Raw genomic sequence first — 17,639 nt, 5'->3', positions numbered from 1 at the left:
ATGTCTCCTTGCAGCTGGTAGTTGCAAGGTATTGCCTCGACCTCCTGCTCTTACGTTTGTCCACGCGTTTGTCCACATGGAGACACTCTATTTAGTGGGTGACTAAAGAGTTTGTCTTTGGGGGAGATTTCCAAAGTCACCAATGGGATGTAGGCCCCAACCTGCTCTGGGTGCTTCTGAAACCCCCCTCATTAGCCCCTTGCTTCTGGTGGCTGTCAGCACCAGGCTTAATGCAATGCTTGGGCTGGTCAGTGACCAAGTGCTAAGTAGCAAGATCATGCAGGGCTCTACCTTGAAATATCACATCAGCTTCTGTTTCGGAGACACCCCCCATGCCCACTCCATGGTTAGATGGATACTCCATCTTTGTACACACCCACTGCACTTAAACGTCCCCATACTGGTATTACTAATAATACCTCAGAATATCGCAACTGGATTGTTTTATTTTTTAAATAAGTCAAACTCAGCATTTCTCGTTTGTTACCTTGTATAGTTTGCTCAGTCTAGACAATGGAACGAACCGCTCCATTTCCCTGTCTGGTTCAGCAGCACTAGCTCAAGGCTGCCATGTTGGAGTTGCAAGGGCCAGAGCAGAGCATTGGGAGGCAAACGAACATGGCTTTTTGATGTTTATATATATTACAATTTTAGTCTGGTAAAACTTTAATTTAAAAAAAGAAAAGAAAAAGGAAAGACAAAAGCCGGATTTCAGGCCAACCACTCCGCCCCTGCCTCTTCATGGCACCAGGGCCCAGAACTGCAGCCAAGGGTTTTGCTTCTACAGAAAGGCAACCCCTCCAGCTGGAAAGTGCTGTCTTACATTCACCAAGAATTCTACTAAATTCCATCCAGCTTCAAACATTCTTTGCTAAAATTGTGTCTCACCTGCACCGCCAATCCCTTGGCCAACTATGCCGTGAAATGCAAACGTGCTCAGAAACCACATGTTGTTTCTTTGTCTTACACAGACATCCAGGTCTGCTTTGGCAGGCTTTTCTCACAGCTGTTTTAACAAGTATATTTGATTTTAATCACCAGTAATAAATCGTCACTATCTTTGCTCTCAAGAAGTCAATTTGGCTATCTCAAGCTTCAATGTGCAGAAGGGCAGCCAGGGAAGTTCATAGAATCACAGAAGTGGAAGGGACCTCGAGAGGTCATCTAGTCCAGTCCCCTGCCCTCATGGCAGGACTAAGTATTATCTAGACCATCCCTGACAGGTGTTTGTCTAACCTGCTCTTAAAAATCCCCAGTGATGGAGATTCCAAACCTCCCTAGGCAATTTATTCCAGTGCTTAACCACCCTGACAGTTAGGATGTTTTTCCTAATGTCCAACCTAAACCTCCCTTGCTGCAATTTAAGCCCATTGCTTCTGGTTCTAGCCTCAGAGGTTAAGAAGAACAATTTTTCTCCCTATTCCTTGTAACAACCTTTTATGTACTTGAAAACTGTTATCACGTCGCCTCTCAGTCTTCTCTTCTCCAGACTAAACAAACCCAGTTTTTTCAATTTTCCCTCATAGGTCATGTTTTCTAGACCTTGAATCATTTTTGTTGGTCTTCTCTGGACTTTCTCCAAATCTTTCCTGAAACGTGGCACCCAGAACTCGACACAATACTCCAGTTGAGGTGTAATCAGCATGGGGTAGAGCAGAAGAATTACTTCTCCTGTCTTGCTTACAATTAGGTTTGAATAAAGACTGGGAATGGATGGGTCATTACACAAAGTAAAACTATTTCCGCATGCTAATTCCCCCACACACACACTGTTACTCACACCTTCTTGTCAACTGTTGGAAATGCACCATCCTGATTATCACTACAAAAGGTTTTTTTCTCCTGCTGGTAATAGCTCACCACTCTCGTTATAGTGGGTAGGGCAACACCCAGTTTTTCATGGTCTCTGTGTATATATATATCTTCCTACTGTATTTTCCACTGCATGCATCCGATGAAGTGGGTTTTAGCCCGCGAAAGCTTATGCTCAAATAAATTTGTTAGTCTCTAAGGTGCCACAAGTCCTCCTGTTCTTTTTGCTGATACAGACTAACATGGCTACCCCTCTGAATACTCCTGCTAATACATTCCAGAATGATGTTCGGTTTTTTTGCAACAGTGTTACACTGTTGACTCATATTTAGCTTGTGTCCACTATGACCCCCAGATTCCTTTCCGCAGTACTCCTTCCTAGGCAGTCGTTTCCCACTTTGTGTGTGTGCAACTGATTGTTCCTTCCTAAGTGGAGTCCTTTGCATTTGTCCTTATTGAATTTCATCCTGTTTACTTCAGACCATTTCTCCAGTTTGTCAAGATAGGCTAAAAAACAAAGTAGAGAATATAGCCTAGATTTCCATCGGATATATAGTTGTGGTAACTGTGCGTGAAAATGCACTAAAGTATCAATTTGCACGCGCCATTATTGCCACTATGGAAATCTGGGTCCTTGTTTACAGTAAGGAGATCGTCCTTCCACAACAGCATCAGCAAACGCAAGATTAGCTAGTCAAATCCGAAAGGTAAGGAGGATACCAGCAGCAAAGAGTTCAGTTCTACGTACCCTGCCTCAGAGCATTTTGTCAAGAAGAGAGAGTAGACCCCACCCAGTACAAAGCTAATAAGACTATAAAGGGCAGGCAGTTCTTCACTGGAGGCACAATACTTATTCTGTGGAGAATCGGTGGAAGCATGGAAGCTTTGGTGGACTCCAGGGTTTCGCACTGTTACCGTTATTAGCCACTGGGGTGCTACATTAGGAGAAGCCTGTACACCTCCACGGAAGAATCTCTACCCTGCCCTCTTCATCCCCAGGCATTCAACTCCACTTGGAGCTCATACTCACTGGAAACGCCTGGCATTTCTGATGGCAGCTTTAACGAAATCTATCTTATTATAGCTGTGGCGATGAGCCCAAGCATTGCGGGCAACATGCTCTACTGCGGCTGTTTATCTATTAGTCATTAGGAAAAGTACACAGAGAGGAAATGGAAAGTGCTCAAAGATAAATGACTGAATGCCCACGTGCTCTGTATGCTTTCCAGCAATAAAATACACCAGCTGCCACTGGGGATGGCCAAGAAAATGCAGAAGAGTAATCAAAGGCAGGAGAGAGAGAGAGGTGCATCTGGGAGATCTAAAAGCATCTGGGGCAGGAGAGGATGGGCAGGATTTCAGCGCAAAATGGGAAGGCCAAAGCAGAGACGTGAGGAAGCATAAAAAGGGAAGGTGAAAAAGACATTTAATCTAACTAAGAAGTCACTGCATCAAACAACAGTGGGGTCAGGGGTTATTTACATCACCTAGAAAAGAGAGAGGGACATTGCTAACAATTAAGTGAACAATTCAGTGATGAAGAGTGCCGGGTAAGGCAGGTATCAGTAACAGATCTGTCTTAGCCAGGAGGAAGGACAAAACACTGAAGCAAACCAGGATTGTGTCAATTATCCAAAAAAACACCAGGAGAGACCAACAAATTAGCAGGCATGAAGAGCCCCACCAAACCAGCACGGGATGGGTTCCACGGAATCACAGCTGAGAAAGTGACCAAGGGAATGGGGAGGAACATTTCAGAGATTACATATGTAACAGAAAAGCTCATGTCAACAGTTTGAATGAAATCCTGGCTCCATGGAAATCCATCAGAGTTTTGCAATTGACTTAGATGGAAACAGGATTGCAACCTTTGTATCCAGACAATGGAAATGAATGCATAAAAAATGAAGTATGTATAACAAGCTGGTTTCTGTTTAAGGGTATGTCTACACCACAGCTGCTGCATCTGTGCCACCATAAAGCCGTAGTGTAGACGCTTCCTACATCGACAGAAGGGGTTCTTCCATCAATGTAGTTAACCCACCTTTCTGAGAGATGGTAGCTAGGTCAACCGAAGAATTCTTCCATTGACCTTCTTGTGTCTACACAGTGGGTTAGGTTGACCTAACCATCGCACTCAGGGCGTGAACATTTTTCACAGCCCTGAATGGCGTAACAAGGCCAATCTAATATTTAAGTGTAGACCAGGCCAAGCGTACACCCCGGAGCTGACATTGCAATCTCTTGGCTCTCCTCTTAATTAGAGGGCGAGGTTATGGCTCATTTATTGCAACAAAGGGAGCGATCAGCCTTGCTGGTCAGGACAGAGCAATACAGACCAACAGCCATCAGATCCACCTGCTGACATAATTACACAATGGCATTTCTAGTCCTCCTGCGTGCATAGTACAGGTGTCGTTCATACATTCATGCAGCACTGTCTCGCTGAACCTGCGGTGAGGATGCCACAGCACCAAACGAGATGTGAACTTCATCCATTCATCTTGAGGTGACTGTTCCATTTCCATTTGTTAAAGATCACACTTTCCCATCAGGTCGATTGGCTCTTGCTTGCAAGCTGGATTCTGTGATGTCCTGAATAAGATCAAAAGCAGGTGAAATAGTTTCCTCCTCCCATTTAGTTTTGGCAGCAGTTTGGGGACCAAGGACGAGGAGGAATGCTTTGCAATACTCAAGCAGTGGAATCTAAGGCTTGGTCTACACCTAGAATCGGCATAGCTATCTTGGTCAGGGATGTGAACAAAAAAAACCCCAAACACCCCCCCCGTCCAACACAACAGTGCCAACAAACCCTCAGTGAAGACACAGCTATGCCAAGAAAAGAGTCTCACACCTGCAGAAAAGACCTTTTGTAACTGTTGTTCTTCGAGATGTGTTGCTCATGTCCATTCCAGTAGGTCCAGTCCTCCTCCAACACTTCCCAGACCAGAGAGTCCACCAACACCAGACTCGATGGACTCCCCCTTCGAGGCCAGAGTTGACTGTGCCAGGACTGACGGACCAGCCTTCTGGTGTCCCAACATGGGATGCACCATGCCGGAGTCCTGTCCGCTCTTCTTGGTGGGGGAGCGGCCCTGTTCCACCTTCTTCTTCTTTTTATGTGGTACCGGGGATTGTGATCGGTGTCACACCGATGAGCTGGCCTTCCACACAAGGGAATGGTGCCGATGCTCCTTACATGAGTCCTTACTCAGGGCCGAGGCCGGTGTGCTGTGCACTGAGGCTGCCGGTGCTGGCTCTTGAGCTGGAGAGCAGGCTCCATCCAGAGGAGCTTCATATGATAGTCTCTCTCCTGCTTAGTTCTGGGCTTGAAGCCTCTGCAGATGGTACACTTGTCTTGCAAGTGACCCTCTTCCAAGCACTTCAGACAAGCGGTGTGCGGATCCCCTCTGGGCAAAAGCTTACCACACCTATCACACGGCTTGAACGCCTGGGGCCACGGCATGCCCCGGTGACGGGGAAAAATATTGGGGGGGGGCCCCCAACTAAAATGTACTAACAAACTAACTAAGATGAAGAATAACAACTATATACAGGGAAAACCACTAGGAAGCACTTGCTAAAGCAAGAGATCATTTGCTCCAACGACCATCACTGGCAGCAAGAAGGAACTGAGCAGGCGATGGGTCAGCAGGGACCTATATACACCATCATGAAGGCGCCACTCCAGAGGGTTCCCTAGCTTTGCAGTATAGACATAGCCTAACAGAAGAAACATGGCAGACTTCAGAGAATTCGATCAGTTCGTAAGTGAACTGATCCTCATATCTTCATGTCATTCGTCTTCAGCCTGTTCAGTCAGTAGGGAAGGAGGGATTACAGCAAAGAGTTTGAAAAGCTTTTAACATGCATAAGAACGCCTAATCTGTGAGCACAACTTCTGAAACGGGGCATGCGAGCTCAGCATGCCAAATGTGGATCTGAAAATGCAGATTTTGAAAACCTGACCCTCCCCTGTTCACAGGCCACTTAACATCAGCAACCCTGGATAGCAAAGCTAGTGTCCAGAAGCATGTTTTCCAAAATGGAGTGACTCTGCTGGCACCTGAATACCCCGACACGCTCCAAAGATGCATCTAGCATAAGAATCACAAAGTGGGGCTATACAGGGGTTTAGTACCGGATGGAATAAGGCCTCATGGAATGTTGTAACAAAGAATCCTAAAATAGAGCTGGAAAGTAGTCAGATAATTTTTTTCTTTCTTCATTGCTCTGGGTGTTATCCTACAAGTCACCATTTGCCCTAAAACACAGCTGTCTGGGGAGGGGATAGATCCTTTGACTCTGCTACAGGGCCCGATTAACCGTCTTCTACCCTACAACTGGTATTTCATGAATTTCACCTCTCATGCCCAAACTGCCAAGCCCCAGCTCCCCCCACTTCCTGTTTGTTGCATTTACTGGAGAAAGGACACCCTGCCTTCAGCCACGGCCCCTGGACTTTGGCAGCCTAGCTGTCATTGAAATCCAGCGCCCTGCCAGCCCCCAGTCCCTTCTTCTCAAGGCAGCAGCTACCAGCACCACATAAAAATCCATGTTGGCCTCTAGGTTGCTATAACCCAGCTGAAAGGGTTCTCACAGCAACTGGGATGGGGTTTAAAGGATCAGAGAGCATCTGACGCTGCTGCAGATAGACAACAAACAGCATCCCCTGCGCTACCATTGGGCTGATGTGTTCCAACACCAGGCGGAAGAGCCAGTGGGTTCATATCCCCCAACCTCCAAAATATTCCTAAGACTCGGTCAGTGCGATAGTCAGTTCGATAGTCCACCAAAGTCAGTGCGATAGTCCACCAAAGTCAGTGCGATAGTCAGTGCGATAGTCCACCAAAGTCAGTGCGATAGTCCACCAAAGTCCGTGGATACTTGGCTGCAGTGGCTATCTGGGCAGTCCTACAGTTCTGAATTGCCAGCCAGAGCCTCACTCCAAGTCCCTGCCTTTGGTCCTGCTTGGCAGAGATGCCAGGGAGTGCAGAAGAATGCAAAGTTCCCCAACTGCAGTCACCTGGCCCACATGTGGAAACTGGCACTGCCAGCCCCAAGAGCAGGGAGCAACAGCGCTTCAGACAGGTTGGTGTGTGAGTGTATGAAAATGGAGATGGGCAGGGATGTCATGACCTGAGGGGATTACAGGCAGCCAGGGGGCAGCCGGCTCCTGTCGGGATCATGGTTATGTAGAGGGAATTGGATGGCCCTGCCCCCAAGTTATTTTGCATACCCCCACCCCACTAAACTGTAGGACCACCACAGTTGGGTTTATGAACAGGTTAGACAAACACCTGTCAGGAATGGTCTAGTTATTACGTAGTCCTGCCTTGAGCACAGGGGACTGGACTAGATGCTCTCTCGAGTCCCTTCCAGTCCTACACTGCTATGATGCTATGAAGTACTTTTGGGAATTTGCTCCGGAACAATCAGGTTCCATTGCCAGCCGTCAAACTCAGCAGAAAACCATCAAACCGGAGAGAAGCTGTTGGTTCTAAGTGTAACATACTAGCTAAGTGTGTCACACCCTCTTCGAGGGACTGGTCCATGAGAATAACAATCTACCATTGCTGCCACCTGAAGGAGTTGCTCCTTTTGCTCACGTGCTAGGGCCTGTGTGCTGGTGCTGAAGCCTCAGGTTCAAACCATGCAGACAGTTGCTGGTGGTGATTGTTATGCAAGCAAGACCAAAAACACATAGGGTCAATCATTGTGTGGCTACAACTCATTTGCCACTTAACAACCCACTGTGAGGTGGTCACCAAGAGAGTATCCGACGGCTCCTTATCCTTTCACTTGTGACAGAAGTTGCTGTTGTTTAATGCAGCAGATCATTTGGGAAACTCATGAACATCTCACCATGAATAAACTGAAATGGACCTGAAAAAGAGAGCTTCTCAGTTGTATTAAACAGTGACCATACTTTGCTCATTAGGCTTGGAACTGGTTTAGTAATCTCTGGAGTAGGGTCCCCACACAGCCAATGCTGCGAGAGATGCCATTATTCAGCAGGATGGTGGCCACCGGCAGGAGTCTAAAATGCAAAGTACAGTTTAAGTCCTTCCTTAACCTGGGCACATCAGTGACGGTCTACACCTGCTGAAAGGTCTTCATTCTGCAGTAATGTTCGGCAGTCACCACAGTACAGACAGTACAGAGTAAGGCAGGGGTTCTCAAACTTCATTGCACCGCAACCCCCTTCTGACAACAAAAATTACTACACGACCCCAGGACGGGGGATTGAAGCCTGAGCTCACCCAAGCCCAGCTGCCCCAGGTCGGGGGGAGAAAGCCAAAGCCCAAGGGCTTCAGCCCTAGGCGGGAGGCATGTAACCTGCCAACCAGGACTGAAGCTCTCGGGCTTTGGCTTTGGCCCCGGGCGGTGGGGCTTGGTCTTCAGTCCCAGGCCCCAGCAAGTCTAACACCAGTCCTGGCAACCCCATTAAAATGGGGTTGCGACCCACTTTGGGCTCCCAACCCACCGTTTGAGAACCACTGGAATAAAGCAGAGCCAGAATGTGCCCAATCTCGTGTGCAGGGAGGCATGCAAGATGAGACCATCTACACCAGGCAAGGCATTGGGTTTTATGAAGAAGTATTTAGACTATGTTTGTAATCCCAGTTTGCTGGCAGGTGTTGGCAACTTCCTGAGACTCCCTACGCAGTCCAGGGTGATCTCATTCCAGATGGCAGTGGGAGGGCCAGCCATTTCCCAACTCAGAGAGAGAGAGACTTGCACAATTTCTATGGAATTCATATTAGCAGACCCCTCCCCACCCTTAGATCATTTCGCCCCATAGACTCCCAAACAAGCTGGATGTAAATTATGCAGCAAGTCCCCTGGATTGTGTGGGACTCTGGTATGGCAGACTGGAATTCTAGGCCAGCTTCGTTTCAGTTTAAAAATGGAGATTATATTGAACTAAACATGAAAATTAATATTACAGTCAGAACACTGGCCTAGGTTTATTTTGATATTCAATTCTTCACCTGGTTGCTGTAGTCACTGTTAGACTGCAAGAACTGAGCAGCTGGCTCAGTCATTCCAAGCTCTCTAGTCTGCTGCACGATAGCCGCGTGTACCGGCGAAGCCCTAAGGTTCAGCCCTATGTACCAATGTAAGACTTGTAGCTGGGAGTCAAACTGCAAACTTCCATACTTTGAAGTATACTTCCAAAATCCAGAAGAGCAGATTCTCCATTACATCATGTAACAGCAAATGAGCACATTGTCTCTGGGAGGGCTAGGGATACTATCATTCCAGTCTCAAAAAAGATCCTCTCTGAGCCTTTTACTGGGTTCTAAATTAGCTATAAATTCACAAAAAGAACTGCTATCATTGTGGACAGCTTGGAGGAGACCTCTGTGCTCCATGTGAGGCAGTGCTCATGAAAGACAACCAGATGTTAGAAGGAAAAGGGGATGAGATGGAGAGCAATATTATGCCATTTTATAAATCAATGCTTTGCCTGACCTCAAATACTTTGCTCCCTACACCACATCTCAAAGAGGATCTAACAGAAATATAGAAGGCTCTGAAATGGGCAACGAGAATGACATGGAAGAATGTGCATACGAACAGAGATGGAAAAGATCCGGGCTGAAATTCTCTGCTGTGCTTCTAAGAGGTACAGCACAGAAATGGCAGCAAAGGGGGAGGGAAGGCTAAGATGGCTTTAAGACATCGTTATATACTTTTAAACCGGGACTGCCTGGGGGGCTGGACAGGACCCCGGTGTAACGTAGACAGTCCTGGGGGCCTTAGTTGTGGCAGCCTCCCAGAGCTCTGCTATGGACTGCAGCTATGCTCAGAAACTCTGCAGTGCTGCATGCTGCAGCCCTGCCCGCAGCACACCTCCGACACCAGGGCTTGCAAGGGGTTAGTTGGATGGCAGCCTTCCACCCTCACCCACATATGAGGCTTTAGGGCCTTTCTATGGAGCATCAAGGAGCCAGAGTGGGTGAGGATCTCACCCTAGAACCATTTTCCTAATGAACAAGAAGGGACATAAGTCAGAACAGATCACTCCCCAGTGCCAAATTCTTCATAGTTTAATTAGTTGGTTCTTTATTTTTATGTTATTGGTTTTTACTAGGGCTTTGAATGATGTGGAAAGGGTCCTTGGTTCCAATGTGCTGGAATTGAAGGCACAATAATGAATGGCCTAGAGAAGGTAGATCAGCACTTCTATTCATAACACAATAAGAGGAGGAGTGGGGAATATTCAATACAATCGAAAAGGAGCACATTTAACATTAATTAAAGGAAATGCCTATTCTATGCAACACAATCAGCTTGTGGAACTCATTGCCTCAGAACTTAGCAAGAGCCAAAAAAAAAGACCCGGCCATTTCTATAGATAATGGAACCTCCAGACTTACATGATGAAGGTTAAACAGGAACAAGAGTTTAGAAATGGGAATTAACCCGCAGGGTCCGGGGCATAAGCCAGCCTCGGACTGATGGGAGTTTGGGCAAGTTTATTCCTAAGGCAAATTTCTCCAGGGTTTCCTGCACTTTCTGCTGATGAATCCAGTGCTGGTGGCCACTGTCAGAGTCTGGGTACTGGACTCACTTCTTTGAGCTGCCTATGTTCCTGTGCTCACCCGCTGATACTTTTACCTTCAAACCGCTCATCTGTTCCTTCCCCTTGAAATGCCTCAAGTACCTCCCTCCTCACTCCCACTGAAGATATCTGGCTCACACAGATCCTTGCTACCTTCTCCAGGGGCCTAATCCTGCCAGGTGCTGGACACCCTGGACTGCCGTTGAATGCAGAATCGCCATTTCAGTGGATGACTCTGTTCCACTTCAATCAATGGAGCTTTAAACAGCACGGGATGGCCAGTCCCATTAAGGATTGGAAGCGAAGAAAAAACGGCACTTGAAGTGATCAGTCAGGAGCCTTTTGCTCTATCTTGTGATTCCAGCAATCACAGTCTGGTGCTTTGCAGGCATACCACAGCTACGGCTATTTCTGGCATTTTATAGGGACAAAATATATATGCAAGTAGACAGATTCAAAAGGCAGTCCTCACTGGAGTCAAAGCGCTAAGACCATCACATACGATCGTATGTTACTGCCTGGCCGAGATAAAGATTTGAGTGTTTATATTACAGTGGAACACAGTGTATTGCACCGCATTAAAATGTATATTGGAATAAGTTTGCCATCCACCCAGGGAGGGACGCCAGCTCAGCCACCCTTTCTGTGCCAAGCAGACACACATTTTCAGGTGTCTCCCACACTGGAATTCTGAGCGAATCAGTGGATGCTGCCGAGGTACTGTGCTGGCTCCAGAACAAGGCCAGTGGAAGTCTAACGCTGCAGCCTAGTTGAGGCCTTACACTCCACCATCACGCTTACGGGCACACGATCCTGCTAGGTGCTGGATGCCCTCACCTCCCACCGACTCCAAAGGAAGTTGAGGCCCTCAGCACCATCGAAGCTCAGGCAGGCAGAAAGCTGCCACCTAAAAAGGAGCCAAGCACTAGTAGCTGTGTGAGAGGGGAATCTGAAGCTTACTGAAAGGGAAGAACAGGGTCTACCCAGTAAAAGAATTAAACCCTTCAGTTTGGGGTCTCTTCTCTGCAGAGATATAGACCAGATCCTCAGCTGGGGTCAACTGGCATATATTCCACAACGGCAACAGAGCTATGCTCGTTTGTGCCAGCTGACGATCTACCAATAATGCCGAGAGACCATCTTGTACCTCTTGGCTCTGCCAGGAGCTGGGCAGCCCCTTTGGAGAGGACAGGGCCTGGTTACCGTATAGAAAAGTGACCAGAGAAAGTAAAGGTTGGATAGTTCCCAAGACGATATGAAAACGAACCAGAATTCTTTGATAGGACCCTGGCACGTTCACACTCCTGGGATGTGGCACCAGTGAGACTGGACCAGTGGAACGGCCTAGCAGCGGTGCCTGTTGAAGCGCTCGTGTCCCCGGGTGACTCTGAAGGTTCGGAGGGTGAGGTGGCGAAAGGGTGGCATGGCACTCCGACTCCCTCAGTTCCTTCCAACTGAGACAGCAGACGGACCAGGAACTTCACTGGGTAATTGGAGCAGGATCCATCAGATTGTTCCAAGAGTGGGAACGTGCAGAGGCCACACAGAGGAGACTTGTTTCAGAACATTAACTCTGAGACTGAAATTGCATGGCCACCTTCTGTTCCTCACGCAGTGCCGCTATTTTGTCGGATTTAGGATTGTTTTCCCTTTCATTGCTCCTTTTGTTATATTTTACATAATCTGATCTAATGCTGACCTTTTCCAGTTTCTAACAGAATGGCCTCACCTCATGTTTGGGGGCTATGCTGAGGCTTTATCCCGCCTTTTGGAGGATTCAGAACAAAGTTCTAAATAGCAGTTTACATACATCCCAACCGAGATCGCCCTGGGAGCAGGCCTCAGCAAGCTACAACTCTGTTTCAAAATGGCTGTTGCTAACAGTGTTCTAAGGGTTCTCCTGACTGATGGGGACAATCTTTTCCCCCTGAGAACTGTGCTCACTCAGCCTGGTTGCAGACTCTGCTATGCTCCCACTCACACAGGGCTTTAAACAGAGTTTGAGAACTATCTTTAAGCAGAGTTTAAACTTGGCTGTGTCTGAATTTAGATTCTAAACAGAGTTTGATCTGTCAGTAGAGAGGGGGCCAGTTCAGTTATAATCGGGCTAATCTACTAGGCTCTAGCCCAGGAAAGCACATTCCTCTCAAAGGTAAAGAGTTTATTTGTACTAATCTAATGTCTGCCCTTTGCAGCCTTTACTCTTAATTTAATGGGAATTATAGCCATTTTGGAGCAAGATTTTAACTGACCGGCAATGAATAAATAAAAAATAAAAACAAAAATGCCAGGAACTGGATGGTAAGTTCGGCTTCTGTCCCAAAAGTTAATTTGCGCCCTCTTTCCCCATATACTTCTTCTGCACATCCCCAATCCTGCCTCAGGATATGCTAACATGAATCCCTGCACCTGTGGCATCCCACTAAAGTTGGATACACTCTGCGTGGGTGCATGGGTCTGTGCGAGGATCCTGATTCAGAACCAGGGCCCTGCTTTTAGAAAGCAAACAAAATATGACATACTTCACACTTCGGTGTGAGCCTCAACCCAGCCTCCAATCCTGTGGGCATAATTCTGTGTCCGCAAATAACTCTGGGCACATATGTCCAAATTTAGACAGCTAACCATCTGATTTGCGGGTACAATCAGGTAAATGTCTAAATGCTTTCATCTGCAACCACAAAAGTGGAGGCCATTTCTGGAAAAACAACAACAACAGGCCCTAAAGGTCACTGACAAACCCCAGGAAATCCTGTGGAAAGGCTGTCTTGGCACTCCAGTGCAGCCACACAGCCCTGACTCTGATAAAAACCCAAAGCGACTGCAAAGCCACGACACAATGGGGCTGAAGGAATAACAGAAAGACTATCTGAACTCAGAATTTCCTTGGTTTCCTTGTCACACATCACTCCAGTAGCATCAAGAACGCATTTCTGATATAAACATATTTAATAAACTAGCAGCACTTACCACAAAATGGAGGATTTACATTTAAGCTCCTATACCCTGCTTTTCACTATACTATTGGGAGATCTCACAAGTACCAGTGTCACTTCCACATCCCGCAAAGTAGCTAATGGGATTTACCCAGCGTTCAGCAACTCCAAAGGGTTAAAAATACAGGCACACAGTGAAGGCAGATCCGAACCTTAGTTTTGAAATGGCTAACAAAATGCTGAGGTGCACTTTAAAGAGGCCTCACTGCACTATTCTATATTAGGCCTTTTTTTGTTTCGTGTTAAAAAAAAACACAAACAAAACATAAACCTGATATGTGGGAAGATGTTCTAAGTTCAGAAAGATCATTATAAATATTTCAATCAGTTATTTTTTTCCCAGGGGTGGGAGGAAGGAGGGCAAAGAATACAAGGTGTTTATATTAGGGTCACATTGAACATAGTGGCAGATTGAGACAGGCTCTTTGGAGCAATGGGATCCAGCCCCCCCCCATAAACTGGAACCACATGGATTCCAAGGATCTGTTGTCAGTGGCATGGGAGCAGCTGCTCAGTCTGGAGACCTGATGGCCTCTGTACCGAATGAACTTGCACGTGCTACATTCCACTCCTCCTGCCAAAGGGTAACTCCAAGCACTAAGTACTGATCAGCAAATTGCAGCAAAAACACCTGGGGGGTGTTTTGAAGCCATTGGTCTCTCTGGTGCCCAAGTATGGAGGTGACTGTAGGAAGAACCTTGTAATTTTTGTGGCTGTAGGACACCAACAGTCTGAATCCCACCTGTTTGCAATGGAGCAGCCAACTGCCCCATAATACAGATGGACTTAAGTTGTGATCTTACTGTTACAATCCAGTGGGACAGTGTTTGTCTCAGATTTGTTACTTAATAATAAATATGTAATGGAGGGAAAGAAAGAGAAATTCCTGCCTTTGTTAAATGCTTCACCATTTGAACCCCGGGTCTTGGGGACAATACTAGCTTTGTTACAGCTTTGAAATCCAAAGCTTTATTGATCGTATTTAAACATATGTGGATTTGAATCATCTCATGCAGAATATGGAAGATTGGCCCTGATTACCCAGAATCCTTTCCCCTTCATTATCCACCCCGTCCCCAAACTGCTACATGGGGCGAAGTGATGGATTTGAAGTGCATCCAAGGACCTTGCAACCAGACCTGCTTTGCTTCATTGGCAAGGAATAGGCTTGGGTAATGCACAGACAGGTGTGCAAACACTGTCAAAAGCAGATTCACGTTTCCACCCAAAATTTGTTTCCCTGCAGAGCTTGCAGTTTTCCACTGGGCCAACATCGATTTATTTCTGTGTTTCAACCCAAGCACACAAGCCATCATGGCTCCATTCTGTTTACTTCCTTGACTGCCGTGCTCTAGCCTTACCTACAAAGGTCAGCAGGAAAACACCCCATTCTGGGAGTGGAAATGCTTATTTACCAATGCTACAGAGTAGGGAGTATACAAGCAAAGATATTCTGGGCCAAATTTTCAAAAGAGCTTCATCTCAGCCTTTACATTTGAGCCCACATCATTTGCAGATACAAAGTAACAATTTTGACAGCTAGCTGGTTTGTGGGAATTACGGGCATCTTCAATAGATTTGATTAATAGATTATAAAGCCAGAAGGGAGCACTGTGCTCACCTAGTCTGACCTCCTGTATAGCACAGGCCACAGGACTTCCCTGAAATAAATTCCGGTTTGAACTAGAGCAGGGGCATACGCAAGAATTTAAATTTCACTGCTTTTGGAGGGTCACATTCTGTGCCCCCGCTGAGGCCCTGGGGCCAGAGGAACTCGCTGTCCCCTGCTCCAGCCCTGGGGCCAGAAGAGTTTTGTGTTCCCGCCCCACACTGATTATTGTGGGGTCCAAGGCCCTGCTTGCCCCCACTTGTGCACACCCCTGAACTGGAGCAGATCCTTCAGAAAAATATCTGATCTTGATTTATGGAGAATCCCCCACCACCCGTGTTAGATTGTTCCAGTGGTTACTTACCCTCGCTGTGGAATGTTTGTGCTTCACTTATGCATGACTGTACATGCACAATGGCAGTCGTGGACTGATTTTCAGATGTGCTAAGCACTCGTAAGGCCATGGAAAGCCAGCGAGGGCTCTGTGAGTAAGTTTACACTGCAGCTGGGAGTGAGCCTCGTTAGACTCCTGCTAACTGGGCTCAAGCTAGCATACTAACGCTATAGCTCGGCTGCAGCTCAGGCTCTCAAGCCCACTCAACCCCCTGCGTCTGGGCTCGGGTGGCTAGCCCGAGTCTCTGCCAGAGCCACAACCGTAGCTCCAGCCCAGTGAGCGTGAGTCTGCATACCCAGGCTGGCAGGCTCGCCCTCCCCTGCAATGTAGACTTACCCTGTGTTCCCAGCATCTCTGACAGTGAGGCCCAGGGAGGCTGTTGGAGCCTTTGGCTCCCCCCAGCAAACACAGTGCTTATCCTTTTACATTTTTAAAAGCTTCTTATCTTAGAGATGGGATGATGGTTTTTAAAGACACAGAATCTGAAGGAAATTTCCGAGGCAAAGTATAACAATTTTATAATGGGGCAAATCTAAGGTTTGCCTTGCTTCCTGCTCCTTCAGATGAAGCATCTGCCCCACTCTAGGATCATTTGATCCTGTGGACTCTGAGGTTTTTGGTGGTTTCCAGGGGACATCTAGAAGTGGCTAGGGAAAACCTGGTACTTTAGACTAACATGCACATTCAAGATTTGTGCTTTAAGGAGCCACTGCAGCAACAGAAAGGGATTTCTCTGAGAGCTGCTATTACACATGTAACTGGAAACCTTTTCTTTTTTTGGCTCACCGCTAAATGCTGAGTTTGCACCAAAGATCCTATTGAAAAGAGAAACCTGTTAGACAAGAATACATTTTTGTGTTAAGTAGCCAATCAGTTTTTCAAACTGATATTAAGGCGGACAAAGGACGCTGGTATTCCCAGGAGGAAGGGATCATCAGAGGGTAACCCTTTCCCTTCGTGTACAACGGGAAAGCTTCCCCATGTGTCTTCAAGAATAGCTTGAGAAACATTCGGCAAGATTCTAAAGCTGGCCACAATTGACACAGTCCCTGTTGTGCGAAGGGTTCAGTTCATCAGCTTTTCCCAGTTCCACGGGGGTTCACTTGCTGTCAACTTTACATTGTGCCTGATCCAATCTGCAGGGGGGCTAGAGCAATGTTTATAGTGGGGGTGCTGAGAGCCACTGAACCGAACTGTAAACCCTGCATATAATGGAAACCCCTTCAAGCCGGGTGTGCGGCAGCCCCCTTAGTTCCAGCACCTGGGCCAATTCACACAGTATGTGGCATTGTTAAAAACACAGTCTCTTCAAGAAGCCCTGTTTGATGCAGAGTCACATATTCACGGGCAGAGGCGGGGGGGGGGGGGGGGAGTGGAATTCTGTGGCAGATACTTAGGGACCAGCGGGGATAAGAGCAGGAGTAGATTAAAGGCAGGATCCCTGGGATCTAGGCCCCATGTTCCTAGGTGAGGCCCAGATAGACCAGTGAGTCAGAGAAGCAGCAACCCTGCAGAGCACAGCTGATTACAGAAGGCAAAGCGAGTTGGCCTGCTTGGGGGAGCACCCAGGGGTCGAAGAGACAATTCCATAGGGCGAGGGAGAATGAGGCGTGAAGAGAAATTCACTTCTCAATGTGGAAGAAAGAAGCGAAATGTTGGTATAACCAGCTCCCCTCTAACCTCAATCCACCCTGAGCCAGGAGACACTGTTCACAAAGGGCCAGCCCAAGGTCTATGGCCCACTGAAGTCCCATTTGAGCTTTATAGGGAGGCCTTTGGGGCTGAAGTGGGGTTTCTGTGGTGGTGGAGACCTTATGCTGGCCTCTAAAGCATGGGCAGAGCCTTGCTTTCTTTTGAGGACAAGAGGCAGACGCTTAAAGATCAAAGAGACCTAAAAAAGGTTGGAAAAAATGGTTTAACCTGCAGGAGCAAGGTCATTACTTCAGATATGCCTGACCTAGAGACAGGGGCAGAGTGCTATTTTACAGGGATGAGACATGCACAGCAGGGGATTCTTACGGGAGAATCTGCCTTCCCTGACCTTGAGGGGGAAGAGATAAGCAAGGAGCACACTCCTCAATCACCCCCTGTGCTGCGAGCGGCCCCTTTGAGATGCGGCATAAATCATGAAATAACAACCCCACGGCTGCACAACAAGGCCCCGGGGGCGGTGCTGCCGGAGAGGCATCTGGAATGGCCCCTGGAAGATGCAGATTGGGTGTGTGCCTGACCCAAAGTGGCATATCCTCTCCTTCG

The 17,639-nt window shown here is 47.3% G+C and overlaps 1 protein-coding gene across 4 annotated transcripts in view; it reads right to left on the bottom strand.

Annotated features, from left to right (window-relative positions):
- Positions 1 to 17,639, bottom strand: part of SNPH (syntaphilin) — a 33,555-nt gene that overhangs the window by 14,731 nt on the left and 1,185 nt on the right. The gene's annotated exons all lie outside the window — the stretch shown is intronic.

This window comes from Caretta caretta, chromosome 13 (genome assembly GCF_965140235.1).
Source record: "Caretta caretta isolate rCarCar2 chromosome 13, rCarCar1.hap1, whole genome shotgun sequence".
NCBI classification, from domain to species: Eukaryota; Metazoa; Chordata; order Testudines; family Cheloniidae; genus Caretta; species Caretta caretta.
Note: the sequence above shows the minus strand (reverse complement) of the source record. Positions and strands in the feature narration are given on the sequence as shown.